General features: G+C 40.0%; 1 long non-coding RNA gene and 1 other non-coding gene across 2 annotated transcripts; both read right to left on the bottom strand.

Moving 5' to 3' along the window:
• Window positions 1-1,238: 1,238 nt before the first annotated feature.
• Window positions 1,239-11,830, bottom strand: LOC123145784 (uncharacterized). The gene is made up of 3 exons (XR_006472448.1): window positions 11,702-11,830; window positions 6,667-6,673; window positions 1,239-1,251 (listed from the first exon to the last, which is right to left on the bottom strand). It is a non-coding gene; the product is annotated as an uncharacterized lncRNA (long non-coding RNA).
• A 299-nt stretch (window positions 11,831-12,129) lies between these two features.
• Window positions 12,130-12,202, bottom strand: TRNAT-UGU (transfer RNA threonine (anticodon UGU)). Its single transcript has one exon. It is a non-coding gene; the product is annotated as a tRNA-Thr (tRNA).
• Window positions 12,203-14,957: the final 2,755 nt, after the last annotated feature.

The following is a 14,957-nucleotide window of genomic DNA, read 5'->3' as shown; positions in this document are numbered from 1 at the left end:
CAACTATAGTAGTAAAATTGTGTAGGCTCGTTATGAGGACGTATAAGTTACCTCCACTTGTCCGGAATGTAGGTCTTTTGTGACTACTTTTTTACTGTACCATTAAATAAATATTTTATATTCGCAAAAAAAATTACATGCAAGTATTTTTTTCCTTACATAAAAATAATTAGAAGTATATTGCACAAAAAACTATTGGCAAAAAATGTAGGTCAAACAATTTTTTGTGTTTTTGATACTAGTAATTTTTTTATGGAAATTCAATTTAAAAAAAAACACCAAGTGGTTGTACTACTCCATCTGGCTCTAAACATCTAGTAATTTTTTTATGTTTTTGATACTAGTAATTATTTCTATGAAAATTCGATTTAAAAAAAACAAATACCAAGTGGTGGTAGTACTACTTCTTTTCATAAATATATTAGCATGTGTGTGTAGCTTCTCTAACCAACCAAGTAATGGCCATCAGGTCCACTCAACAGCCAAATGATAATCTTGAAAATGTCCATGTGCTCCTTGCCCTCCGATTTTCTCTACTAAGTTATCACATCAAATGCTACATATATAAATGAACCCCGCGTATAAACACGAAGAAATCGATGCGACCTTTCGTGTCCACACACGCATTTGCGACATGACAATATTTTTCATCTTTTTTTTTTGAGGGGCCAATATTTTTTATATGAATTCACGTAGTTAATACCCGGGTCGGCCTCGACGGTTTAGCGTTGGGGAGTTGAAGATCGCTCGCCGGGGCGCTGCAACAAGCCAATAGGCCAACTAGCTGGCTGCGCCTGACCTGTACGGCTCGTGTGTGTGATCGACTAGTCTTGCACGCGAAAGCGAGAGGAAATGTATTGTGGAGCATACACGTTCACCGGCTGATGATTCACGTGCCGATGATAGTTACGCGGTGCACGCACAGTGCCTCGGATGCCACGGCGTGACGTGACGCGTCCGTGCGTGCGTGCATACATTTTTTTTTCGCGAGAAGTATGTATGCGTGCACACATATACATATGGGTGAGGAAAATTGTTCAGAGAGTTTTAGTGCTGGCAAAATATATATTTAGGGTTTCAGGCCACTGGATCACGCACGCGTGTACGCGTATATACGTGGGAATAGTTCTCTTCGCGTCACATTACTTATCCATCGCTGGTCGCTGCATCACATGGCATGATATGTTAATTAGTTAGGCTAGGCACTTAGCCCACATTGGGTTTGGAATGATGGGAAAAAGTGTGCTTTTCCTGTCAGGAACAAGCAATGTTCACCACTATACTCCGAAGAGTGACACATCAACGTTATCTTTCCTGGCATCTCCGGTGTTGATACACACGGTACAGTATGCATATGCCACTCTTTTTCTGCATCCTGACAAAAGCACGCACGTCCGGAGACATATCCAACACATGAACACAAAATCCAAAGCGACACTTTCAGTGCACTCTACATGCCACGGAGATATCCGTGCACGTCTCGTGCCAAAACTCTGTTAGACATGATGACAAGCACGTACTGGGTATGGTCCAAAACTTTCCGTTGATCGTCCGCCACGACACGATGCATGCATGCGCGTGTGTCTTGAGCAGAGCCGTGCGTGCAACAAGATAGGCGATAAGCTCAGTGACGATAAAGTTCAGCGGAGATCGATCACATTTAGTCACTGTCACACACTTGCACGCATGAGGGATGACATACGTGGTGTGACCGCTGCCGAACGGCACTGCTAGCTTATGTCTTCCCTAGCAGGCAATCCATGCATGACAAGCTCCATGCGTGCAATGTACCAATCGGATGAGATCGGGCAGGTTAATCCGTCCGTTCGTTGTATGTGGAACCTCATCTCGGCAACGACGAAAGGGACCCTCATTCATCACACGGTGCAAGTGCGTGTCCGTATAGATGATGTTCGTTTGGGTAGTTAGGCGAGCCGGCTAATGGCAGACAGACCGGCAAACGGGTCGATGCATGTGTGCTCGAGTCCCGTACATGCAATCGTCAATCGTGCCTTCCAAGGAACAACTTTTCATTTGCGATCGACGTCGACGGTGACCGGCCGCCGTCGCGGTCGATCGGGGTGCGGCAAATCTTCAACCTATCTCTGCTACAAATACGAGCAATTCACACTGGAAAAAAGGGAGCAATTTTTTTAAATAAGTTAATCCAAAAATATAAAGCATGATGAACATATTAAACACAGTGACCCGGAAATCCAGTTTGGCTCTAGGGAGCATATGCTCCTGCTTGCCAAAAAATGTATTCCTTCCGTTTTTATTTACTCTGCATATTAGGTTTGATTGAAGTCAAATTTCATAAAATTTGATCAAATTTATAGGAAAAATATGAACATTTACAATAGCAAATCTATATGATGTGAAAGTGTATTTAATAATTAATATAATGGTATTGATTTGTTATTGTATATGTTAATATTTTTGTCTATAAACTTTGTCAAAGTTATAAAGTTTGACTTTGACTAAAGCTAGTATGCGGGGTAAATAAAAACGGAAGGAGTATTTTGTAAATGCCACTTTTTAAAAAAATATGTGTTTATTGTCACACCGAAATGCGACCTGTAAATTTTTATGGGGGAAGCTTACGCATTTTGATCTACGAAAAAAATAACCAAATCAAACGTCAAATGTTACCTTCAAATGCGAACCAATCTATTGTTGGATGGTTAGGAGGACAGTGTTATCCCCAACCCGTTAGAGTTTAAGTTCTAAACTTGACACTGGTGCTCGTACTTTTCTGGATTTATTTTAGGCCTTTTGGTGATGTGTGCTCAATGGGAGAAAATGTTCTCGTCGACTACAAAGGCGTCTGTGGTGACTTCGTCAATCTCAAGATGATGTACCGGCTCAGCCTGTTGGAGGTGCTCATAGGGGAGGGTGTGCGCTCATGCGTTCATAGGGTGAGTATATGTGTGTATGTATGAGTGTATGTGAAAGTACTACGTAGCAAGCACATGCATGACATCCATGAGATGAAGCTATGTTAGGCATCTCCAACACGAAACCTCAAACCTCCCGCATCCGTCCAAATTGGGCGGTCCAGACCCTGCAAGCCATCCAATGGAGTCCCGCATCCGTCCGTAGATCAGTATGTACTTCTGTTTTCCCGCAAACCGAAACCAAATTAGAGGGCTTTGCGGGAGTCCGGACACCAGCCACGTAGTACTCCCACACCCCCGACCCACTCAAAACTGAGGCGGAGCCTGTGCATTTGGAGTTGGCGTCATTATTACCATCCCGCTGCTCTCCACCCCAATTCCCACCCCTTCTCACCGCGACCAGCGCATAGACCCGTACGAAAAGCTGCCGAAGACGGTGGTGGTGCGTAACAGCCCCAACATAGAACCCCTGCCATTTTCGCTATATTTGTAATGTATTTATTTATGGATGATTAGTGTATGGATTTAATTTTGTTGTTCTTTTCATCTTTTCAAGTAATGTTTTACACCATTTTGAAAACTTGGGACATTTTAAAGCCATTTGAGACTTCCAACTATTTTTCATTTGAGTTTTCTATCTTTCCCTTTAAAGCTTTTATAAATTGCAGTGCCAAAATTATTTTCAATTTGCCCCCCCCCAAACCTTGCCCATAAATCATTATTGCATTTATCCAAGCTACCCCAAAAGCTTCATAATTTTTGGGCGTCCAAAACTCCAAATCCTAGTTCAACTCATTTGAATCAAATTAAAATGAGTTTAAGTTCGAAACTTTTCAGCATGTCTCTTTTGAATTTTCCTGAATCAAGCACATTTTTACAAATCCAGAGAAATTTATCTCATGCACAAACTCTTCTTCTAACCCTCTCTTTCTTTTTCTCCAAGTTTATGTTTACATTTAATTAGAAAAGGAAAAGTAAACAAAGGGGGAGAGGTAGAGCTGCGCACACCTAACTTTCCCTCTCTCCCTTCTCTTTTTACTGAGAGCGGCCCAACCCACAACGAAGGGGTACACACTGTTCTTCTTCATCGGTTAGAAACGAGTTCACCCTCCCCCCCTTAGTGAACTGCGCACATGGATGGAGATCGTCCACGTCGCCCTGATTCCGTCGACCAGCGCCCCTATAAAACACCTCCCCAATGTGCTTAGGAAGGATGGACACAGAGAGTGATTGATGAGAGAGAGAGAGAGAGAGAGAGAGAGAGAGAGATCGATTGATTGATTTATCTAAAGTGGAAGATTGTGAAGGTAAAACTTTCTCAACAACTTGAATCTGCTGAATGCAACATTAGGATAGTCGGCAAAATGTCCAAATAGATGTGGAAAGCTACTTTGCATAAGAATTTGATGATTTTGGCTTCTACAAGTCAAAGCCAACAAGATTTCACTACTAAAACAAAGTAATATTGGCAACCACTCGTTGTACAATTGTTTGGTTTAATAATATGTTGGATGTTAACTATTGCACATTTTATTTCACTAGCTAGGACTGCATGTTTTTTAGGTTGCATGAATAACAAGCCTTCAAGTGTTATTATAAAACTTAAGTGCATAGTCAAGAAGGATAGCTAGGGTACATTATGCGGGCAATTCATGTCTAAATTCTAATAGGGTGGGTGCTATTGAAGATCCTCCACACAATGCACAGACATTGGCACCCATTTCAGGCACTCGCACTCTTTCCGTTCATAGAGGGAAAGGGATTTTTCATCAGTGGCATCATAAATAGCATGATAAAAAATGCGGTAACAAGATACAAAACATCATCAGTGATTACTGGCTCCGTCGTCCCATTCCGCAATAACATTCAAGGAAGGCAACCACAACTAGCACCCAATGTCTCCTGGTCGATCATGAACAGTTCATGAGACCACAAAAGAACACCCCTACCGCTACCTAGACTTGCCACACTGTTCTATTGCTACACCGTTTTGGCCACCATCCCGTGTCGCTAAAAGGATCGACAAGGCTAGTGGTCGGGTTGGTTTTCTGAACAAAAGTCTCGATTTTCCGAGAAAATATAATAAAATGCAAGAACATATCGTCCTTTAGTTCTCTAATAAAATATGAGAAATGTAGAGGCCAATGATCAACGATAAAACATCCCCATTCAATGTTCTCACACTTTCAATAACTATGCACCGTAATCTATTAATCCAGTTAACTGCTACTCAATTGACAACACATTTTGACAACATACCAGCAGAGTGTGGAGTTTGGAAGTTGTCTGAGGTCAAGGGCCTTAATACTTGTGTCATCAAGTAGGGCAATTTATCAATGTGAAACTCAATTTGAGCTCTTTTTGTCCTAACCATGACCATGATGTTACTACACACACCAAACATATTTGGCGCAGTCGCAATCCTAGTGCTTCCAAGTCCTAGGCTATTTGTGGTTTAATGTTGTTTCAAAAAGTGATTACTAACTACAAAACTTGTGCACATTACATACATATTATGCAAAAATGCCAAACAGAGACCAAGCTACATGAAGGCGTTTATTTGAAAACTTCAAAAATTCAAACTTTTCAGTTTCAAAAAGTTTTAAAAATAAATACACATATACCTAGATAATAATGTACATATGTGCAAATTTTCAGGTCGAAATACATTGAAATGTGAGCTACACAAAAAAGACAAATTTGAGGCTTTTTAGCATATGTACTGTTCATCTTTAAAGTCACTGATTTTTTTGTGCATCTCGCAATTCAAGGTGTTTCATCCTAAAAAAAATTCACACATACACTTTACATCCTTGCATACATATGTATTTTTTTCAGAATTTTTTAAAACTAAAATTTTTGAATTTTGAATTTTTCAAAATAAAGGGCTCCATGGAGCTCGGTCTCCAAAATAACTATTCCATATTATGCCTATATAAACCTAGGAATGATTGAGCTCTACTCCTCGCTCAGTGCAAGTGTGCAGCCGTGTACAATGTTTGTTTTCCAAGAAAAGTGATGTGTTTCTCTCTTCGCATGCTTAAATAGGCCACTATTAAACATTAACATTTTGATACCATGTGGTCCCAGAAATCATGTTTCCTGCATGTAGTTCAATATTGTCCATCTATCAGAAGGAGCACATGGGCATTCAAAAAATGAGCACAACGATTTAAGTATTTACTACACTGTCACATCGATTGGCCATGCGTAAGTATGGTCATCGAAGCAAAGCATTGATGGGTTAACACATAGACCTGGCACCAAGGCAACCAACCAACAATATCCCACAAATTCGGTTTCCATGTGAGACTGAATTGAGTTGCTCGATCGGATCTCCTGTCGCATGGGGCTTTGACGTACATGTCATGGTTAATTGCACACAAAACGATGTCTTCCCTATTTGTTGAGATGAGTGAGATGTCTTCAACGTATCTATAATTTTTTATTGCTTCATACTATTATATATTCTGTTTTGGATGTTTAATAGGCTTTATTATACACTTTTATATTATTTTTGGAACTAACGTATTAACCCAAGGCCCACTGCAAATTGCTGTTTTTTTTCCTATTTCAGTGTTTCGCAGAAAAAGAATATCAAACGGAGTCCAAGCAGAATGAAACCTTCGGGAGCATGATTTTTGGAACAAACGTGACCCAGAGGACTTGGAGTGGACGTCAAGAAATCAACGAGGAAGCCACGAGGCGGGGAGGCGCGCCTGTACCCCCTGGGCGTGCCCCCACCCTCGTGGGCCCCTCGTGGCTCCACCGATCTACTTCTTCCTCCTATATATACCTACGTACCCCGAAACCATCCAGGAGCACCACGAAACCCTATTTCCACCGCCGCAACCTTCTGTACTCGTGAGATCTCATCTTGGGGCCTTTTCCGGCGCTCTGCCGGAGGGGGAATCGATCACGGAGGGCTTCTACATCAACACCATAGCCTCTCCGATAATGTGTCAGTAGTTTACCACAGACCTTCGGGTCCATAGTTATTAGCTAGATGACTTCTTCTCTCTCTTTGGATCTCAATACAAAGTTCTCCTCGATCTTCTTGGAGTTTTATTGGATATAACTCTTTTTGCGGTGTGTTTGTCGAGATCCGATGAATTGTGGGTTTATGATCAAGATTATCTATGAACAATATTTGAATCTCCTCTGAATTCTTTTATGTATGATTGGTTATCTTTGCAAGTCTCTTCGAATTATCAGTTTGGTTTGGCCTACTAGATTGATCTTTCTTGCAATGGGAGAAGTGCTTAGCTTTGGGTTCAATCATGCGGTGCTCGATCCGAGTGACAGCAGGGGAAACGACACGTATTGTATTGTTGCCATCGAGGATAAAAAGATGGGGTTTATATCATATTGCTTGAGTTTATCCATCTACATCATGTCATCTTGCTTAATGCGTTACTCTGTTCTTATGAACTTAATACTCTAGATGCATGCTGGATAGCGGTCGACGTGTGGAGTGATACGTCTCCAACGTATCTATAATTTATGAAGTATTCATGCTATTATATTATCCATCTTGGATGTTTTATGGGCTTTATTATGTACTTTTATATTACTTTTGGGACTAACCTATTGACCCAGAGCCCAGTGCCAGTTTCTGTTTTTTTCCCTTGTTTCAGTGTTTCGAAGAAAAGGAATATCAAACGGAGTCCAAACGGAATGAAACCTTCGGGAAAGTTATTTTTGGAAAAAAGCAATCCGGGAGACTTGGAGTGCACATCAGGGGATCAATGAGGAAGGCACGAGGCAGGGGGCGCGCCCACCCCCTGGGCGCGCCCTCCACCCTCGTGGCTCCCCTAACGTATTTCTTCCTCCTATATATATACCAATATACCCTAAAACCATCGGGGAACAAAATAGATCAGGAGTTCCGCCGCCGCAAGCCTCTGTAGCCACCAAAAACCAATCGGGACCCTATTCCGGCACCCTGCTGGAGGGGGGATCCCTCACCGGTGGCCATCTTCGTCATCCCGACGCTCTCCATGACGAGGAGGGAGTAGTTCACCCTCGGGGCTGAGGGTATGTACCAGTAGCTATGTGTTTGATCTCTCTCTCTCTCTCTCTCTCTCTCTCTCTCCCATGTTCTTGATTTGGCACGATCTTGATGTATCGCGAGCTTTGCTATTATAGTTGGATCTTATGATGTTTCTCCCCCTCTACTCTCTTGTAATGGATTGAGTTTTCCCTTTGAAGTTATCTTATCGGATTGAGTCTTTAAAGATTTGAGAACACTTGATGTATGTCTTGCATGTGCTTATCTGTGGTGACAATGGGATATCACGTGATCCACTTGATGTATGTTTTGGTGATCAACTTGCGGGTTCAGTGACCTTGTGAACTTATGCATAGGGGTTGGCACACATTTTCGTCTTGACTCTCCGGTAGAAACTTTGGGGCACTCTTTGAGGTTCTATGTGTTGGTTGAATAGATGAATCTGAGATTGTGTGATGCATATCGTATAATCATACCCACGGATACTTGAGGTGACATTGGAGTATCTAGGTGACATTACGGTTTTGGTTGATGTGTGTCTTAAGGTGTTATTTTACTAAGAACTCTAGGGTTGTTTGTGACACTTATAGGAATAGCCCAATAGATTGATCGGAAAGAATAACTTTGAGGTGGTTTCGTACCCTACCATAATCTCTTCGTTTGTTCTCCGCTATTAGTGACTTTGGAGCGACTCTTTGTTGCATGTTGAGGGATAGTTATATGATCTAAGTATGTTATTATTGTTGAGAGAACTTGCACTAGTGAAAGTATGAACCCTAGGCCTTGTTTCCTAGCATTGCAATACCGTTTGTGCTCACTTTTATCATTAGTTACCTTGCTTTTTTTATATTTTTAGATTACAAAAACCTATATCTACCATCCATATTGCACTTGTATCACCATCTCTTCGCCGAACTAGTGCACCTATACAATTTACCATTGTATTGGGTGTGTTGTGGACACAAGAGACTCTTTGCTATTTGGTTGCAGGGTTGTTTGAGAGAGACCAGCACCTTCTACTTCTAATAGGCCATGAACTATAGATAGAGAAGAATCATTCTGAGCGAGTACATAAGAAGCGATCCCCTTTTTTTCATCGGTTCCAGGGGAAGAAGAGTTCGACCCAATGCTTTATTTCTGTCTTAGTGAATCCCGATTCGACATTAAAAGTATATTGATTCTTTCCCAATAAACGAAGACTTTTTTCTGTAAATACAGCGTATTTGATTCCATCCATAAATCGATTTGCATTATCCGTAGGACACCTTATATGTATCAAAATCGATATCAAAATAAAAAAGATGAAAGATGTACAATCCAATTTCTCGACACTTCATTGGGTGGGATGGCGGAACAAACCAAAAAAATTGTCTTATTTGGTAAGTTTATAAATTAACAAATAAGACAGGAAAGAGTAAATATTCGCCCGCGAAATTCTTATTGAATTAGAACATAGACTTGTTGAAGTAGTTCAACATATTATTGTGCGTAGAAGAGATTGTGGTACTATCCGAGGTATTTCTGTAAGTCCTCAAAATGCATTTACTTATTATAGAGATGATGCGATTTGACTCTTTTTTTTTGCTTTTTTTTAGCCCTACCTATACCTCAGTCTTACGAAAAAGAGAGGGGGTTGGCATAGAGAGAACCAAATTTGTAAAGCAAACAAACCCACGCTTCGGGAAGGTGAGGCGAACTAACAATTCGTTCCGTAGTCGATGGTTCTCTTTCTTAGTTCCATCTCTACTGCAAAACTGGACATGAGAGTTTCTTCCCATCCAGCTCCTCGCGAATGGAATGAGAAAGCATGTCCCGAACTAGGGTTCAATGAATGGAGAAATTGATATTTCCTTTTTCCATGAAAAAAAGGGGCAGGGAGCAAGATCAATTATTGGATTACAAAAATTATTTTTATTCTGAGTTTTATTCTCAGATTCTATCTGAAGGGTTTGCGATCGTTGTGGAAATCCCAAAAAGGAAAAAAAGGAGTAATCAGCTGTGACACGAAAAAAAACGAATCCTTTTGTAGCTCATCATTTATTGGCAAAGATAGAAAAGGTCAATATGAAGGAGGAGAAAGAAACTATGGATTTCTGACTACATTCTCCATAGGTCCCTCTTAGATCTTCTTTCTCCAATCTTGGATTAGGGAAGAAGGAGACCCAAATCTTTGGTGTTGCTTTTTCCAATAAACGTTGGTTACATTTCTTTATGCTATTTGTACCCGTCACCGGTTTATGGATGAGTGCTATTGGCGTAGTTGGCTTGGCTCTGAACTTACGGGGTCCTATATCTAAATTTAACAATTCCTGAACCCTTTTTATCTTTTCTGTATCGGGGATCGTCAAAATAAGCAAAAATAGTTGGATCGGATTTTGCAGTTCTTTTTTCTGCAGTACCTCGACGTGACATGAGCGTGAAAGAGGTTCAAGAATCCGTTTTCTTTTTATAAGGGCTAAAATCACTTATTTTTTTGGCTTTTTGACCCCATATTGTAGGGTGGATCTCGAAAGATAGGAAAGATCTCCCTCCAAGCGATTCTTCTTATGGATTATTAAGTTATAGTAATAACTAGGAGTATTCTAGTAATGGAATTCCATATCGTGAATCCTTTATTCTTGGCCGCTTCAAGATATGATGACTAATTAAAAAATATCAACCTTGGGATAAAGAGTTTACACTGCTTATGTTTACTTCCACTTTTTTCTTGTACGCCAAATTGTAATACAGAATCGTCCCCAAAGATTTCGGTCAGAGCTGGCATATGCCAAACATGAATACCACCTGAAGCTACCGGTATAACACCTGGCATGGATACCCAGTCCTGAGTGAAAAAGATACCGCGAGCACGATCTTTTTCAATAAAATCATCGCGAATTTCTTTTTTTCTATTTCCCATTATTAGATAGTGGGCATAAATCTCATGATAAGTCCCCAAAGATTCATATTGAACTTCAATCGGAACTTCTCTTGACCCAATGACGCGTTGATTCAGGTTCCATCGTAGCCACAAGGGAATCCATTGACACAAACTGTTCATGGGCGAAAAGTGAGTTGTTTAGGTCCTGGAGGGTTGACGGGGAGAACCACAAGTTTTCGGAGCCGAGATATTCATCCGTCATTATTCTATTTATTCTGACCTCCGTACTTCGATCGAGATATTGGACATAGAATGCCACTCTTTAAAAAGGAAAAAAGGAGTAATCAGCTGTGACACGAAAAAAAACGAATCCTTTTGTAGCTCATCATTTATTGGCAAAGATAGAAAAGGTCAATATGAAGGAGGAGAAAGAAACAATAGTAACGTGGTGTAACTTGAAACAAGAACTACAAATTTAAAGCAATAATAAAGAGCCGCCCGGGTTAATAAAACTGAGAAAATTAACTCGGAAAGGCAAGTGCTCTTCCTTGTTTAGATCCTATTTCAATCGGAACTTTCCGCGTCGATCCTTTTTTATTACGTCTTGTTTTTACTCCTATATTGGGAGTTACTCTACGTATTGCTTGACGTAAAACCAATAGTGGATTTGTTTCTGTCTATATTTACCTAAACCTGTGGGTCCTTGAGCGGATCCCACATTAGCTCCAAGACGCTGGTCTCTAACTAGAAAAGTAAATGCTTGACGCCTGCCCAGTGCCGGAAGGTCAAGGAAGTTGGTGAACTGATGACAGGGAAGCCGGCGACCGAAGCCCCGGTGAACGGCGGCCGTAACTATAACGGTCCTAAGGTAGCGAAATTCCATAGGCCTCCCAAAAGGTAACGGAGGCGTGCAAAGGTTTCCTCGGGCCAGACGGATATTGGTCCTCGAGTGCAAAGGCAGAAGGGAGCTTGACTGCAAGACTCACCCGTCGAGCAGAGACGAAAGTCAGCCTTAGTGATCCGACGGTGCCGAGTGGAAGGGCCGTCGCTCAACGGATAAAAGGTTTTTTTATATTGAATTTGTTAAAACAGAAAAATATAATATATAGTCAAAAAAGAAGATCTAGAATATATCCAGATGTGTGTGTATATTTATCTAAATTCTATATTTATAGATAATGTAATCCTTCTTAAAAAATCCTTATTTTTACTCTTATTGAATCGCGGTAAAGTATTCTAATTCAATAAGAATTTCGCGGGCTTCTCCCTTTTTTTCTACCCCAGGCTTTGCAACATTTCGAAATCGGGAAATTGCGACAGGAGCAGGTGCTATTAGAGAACAATTAGCATAGAGAAAAAAAAGTCGACTATCGGATTTGAACCGATGACCCTCGCATTACAAATGCGATGCTCTAACCTCTGAGCTAAGTGGGCTTACATAACGGAAATAGTGTAACAAATAGAAATAGGTATAGTATAGGAAATCCGTAAAATCTAAGATATTAGTTATTAATCTTAGCTATTAACTAGTTCTGCGGTTGTACCTGTACTGCAGGAATAAGAAAACTCGCTATTCACTCAGTTTATTTTCCATAATAAGTTATGTAGGAGAGATGGCCGAGCGGTTCAGGCTTCTAAAGCCACTCGATTAGCTGCTGCACCAGGTGCATTTCCCCAAGGATGTCCTAAAGTTCCTCCATCGGTTTTTTTATATTGAATTTGTTAAAACAGAAAAATATAATATATAGTCAAAAAAGAAGATCTAGAATATATCCAGATGTGTGTGTATATTTATCTAAATTCTAACGCAGCAACGCGGGTATATAAAGTATTCGATAGTTATAGTAAATTAATACACAACCTGTACAAGAAGAAATTGATTCTTAATCGTAAAATGCTTGCACCTTCTTTTCTCTCAAAAAACCCCTTCCCAAACTGTACAAGCTTCTTCCAAAGCATACGGCTTTCTAGATGTATAGCGCTAGGGTTATGAACTTATAATCATGGAATCGACTCGATCATCAGATTATAAGTTCATTCCATACCGAACCAGACCGTGCACATTCTTATTATGAGAAGGGGTCATTCGAGCCTATGGATCTATGCTTATTTTCAACTCCCCGAAGCATTTCGTCGCTTGCTACGCCCTTCCTCGTCTCTGGGTGCCTAGGTATCCACCGCAAGCCTTTCCAATCTTTTTTAGAAAAAAAAAGATTGAGCCGAATAAAAATAGATCATGATATGATCATGAGACTTGACAAATCGAGATTCGTCTATTCTATATATCTAGAATATATATATTAAGGTATAATACAATAAAGAAATACAAATAAAATAATAAAATAATAAAATATAGTATTATCAATTGTATGCGCTTCTAGAGAAGTATGTCCAACAAAAAAATCAGTAACTAAAAGAATAAAAAAAGCTTTTATTGAGTCATTTAAATTATAGAAGAATTCCTTTCATTTAAGACTTGGATTTTTTTATTTAATCCCTTTTTAATTTCTTCAATGATTAATTGGAATTCCAATTAATTATTTTGGCTGACTGTTTTTACATAAATAATAAGTAAAAAAGAAGTAGGCGGTTTGAACTATTGATTTACGTAATTGGAAGTAACCAATTAGGTTTACGACGAAACCTAGAAATCGTAATCAAGAATTTCCCTATCTTTTTTACCATAAGTATTCATTTGATCTTGATCCTTGTGGAGTGAAAAAGACGCTGGTGTGGATGGCAAGCAGGCCTATATTTCTTGGTTTCAATAGGATTCCTTACGAGCGTTCTTTCTATCTACTATTATCTAAAAATAATCAAGTTATTAATGACTGGACGAAACCAAGAAATAACACATCGAGTAGACCCTGTTATTGTGAGAATTCTTAATTCAAGAGTTATAGGGAGGGACTTATGTCACCACAAACAGAAACTAAAGCAGGTGTTGGATTTCAAGCTGGTGTTAAAGATTATAAATTGACTGAGACAAAAAGATGGGCTGTCAAAAAGGTAGAGGAGGTAGGATGGGCAGTTGGTCAGATCTAGTATGGATCGTACATGGACGCCAAATGAATGAACCACCGGGAGCTCGTATGAGAGTTGGTTTAACTGCCTCTTAAGAAGTTGGAGGGCCTAGTATACGGCGATTTCTCTTTTGCTAGGCCCAGCACTAAAAAACCCACTTTTTTACGATTACGAGGTTTATTCGAAGAGGAAATTGCATCCTGTAACCACAGCATTTCTCCCTTTTTTTCTACCCCAAGCTTTGCAACATTTCGAAATCGGGAAATTGCGACAGGAGCAGGTGCTATTAGAGAACAATTAGCAGATTTGGATTTGCGAATTATTATAGAGAATTCTTTGGTCGAATGGAAGGAATTAGAAGACGAGGGGTATAGTGGAGATGAGTGGGAAGATAGAAAAAGACGAATAAGAAAAGTTTTTTTGATTAGACGCATGCAATTGGCGAAACATTTTATTCAAACAAATGTAGAACCAGAATGGATGGTTTTGTGGGGAAATTTTTGAATAAGAGATAAATAAACAATTGAATTTGAAAAAAAACTTCTTTCTATTTTGGATAATTTCTTTTTCAATAGGACCCTCTTTTTGGAGTGAACGATCGAATATTCCCCTATTCCTTCTAGTCATCAGTTCGAGCCTGATTATCCCTAAACCCAATGTGAGTTTTTTCTATTTTGACTTACTCCCCCGCCACGAGCGAACGGGAATGGATAAGAGGCTTGTGGGATTGACGTGATAGGGTAGGGTTGGCTATACTGCTGGTGGCGAACTCCAGGCTAATAATCTGCGAATCCATTGACACAAATTGTTCATGGGCGAAAAGTGAGTTGTTTAGGTCCTGGAGGGTTGACGGGGAGAACCGCAAGTTTTCGGAGCCATGAGCAGATTGTATCCATTGGGCAAATATAGGTTCGATCAAGATTTGCTTTTCTGGAGTACCAAAAGCAAGCATGACGTCGTTATGAACATAAAGGCCCAAGGTATGGAATCCATTAGACAATGGACGCTTTTCTTTCATATTTTATTCTTTCTTTTATTTTTTTGCCTCTTCCGAGAAAAAACTGTTAGACCAAAACTCTTTTAGGAAATCAAAAAATCCAGATACAAATGCATGATGTCCGACCCGCACGAAAGGCGTAACGATCTGGGCACTGTCTCGGAGAGA

The sequence above is a fragment of the Triticum aestivum genome, chromosome 6D (genome assembly GCF_018294505.1).
Source record: "Triticum aestivum cultivar Chinese Spring chromosome 6D, IWGSC CS RefSeq v2.1, whole genome shotgun sequence".
NCBI lineage: Eukaryota > Viridiplantae > Streptophyta > Magnoliopsida > Poales > Poaceae > Triticum > Triticum aestivum.
Note: the sequence above shows the minus strand (reverse complement) of the source record. Positions and strands in the feature narration are given on the sequence as shown.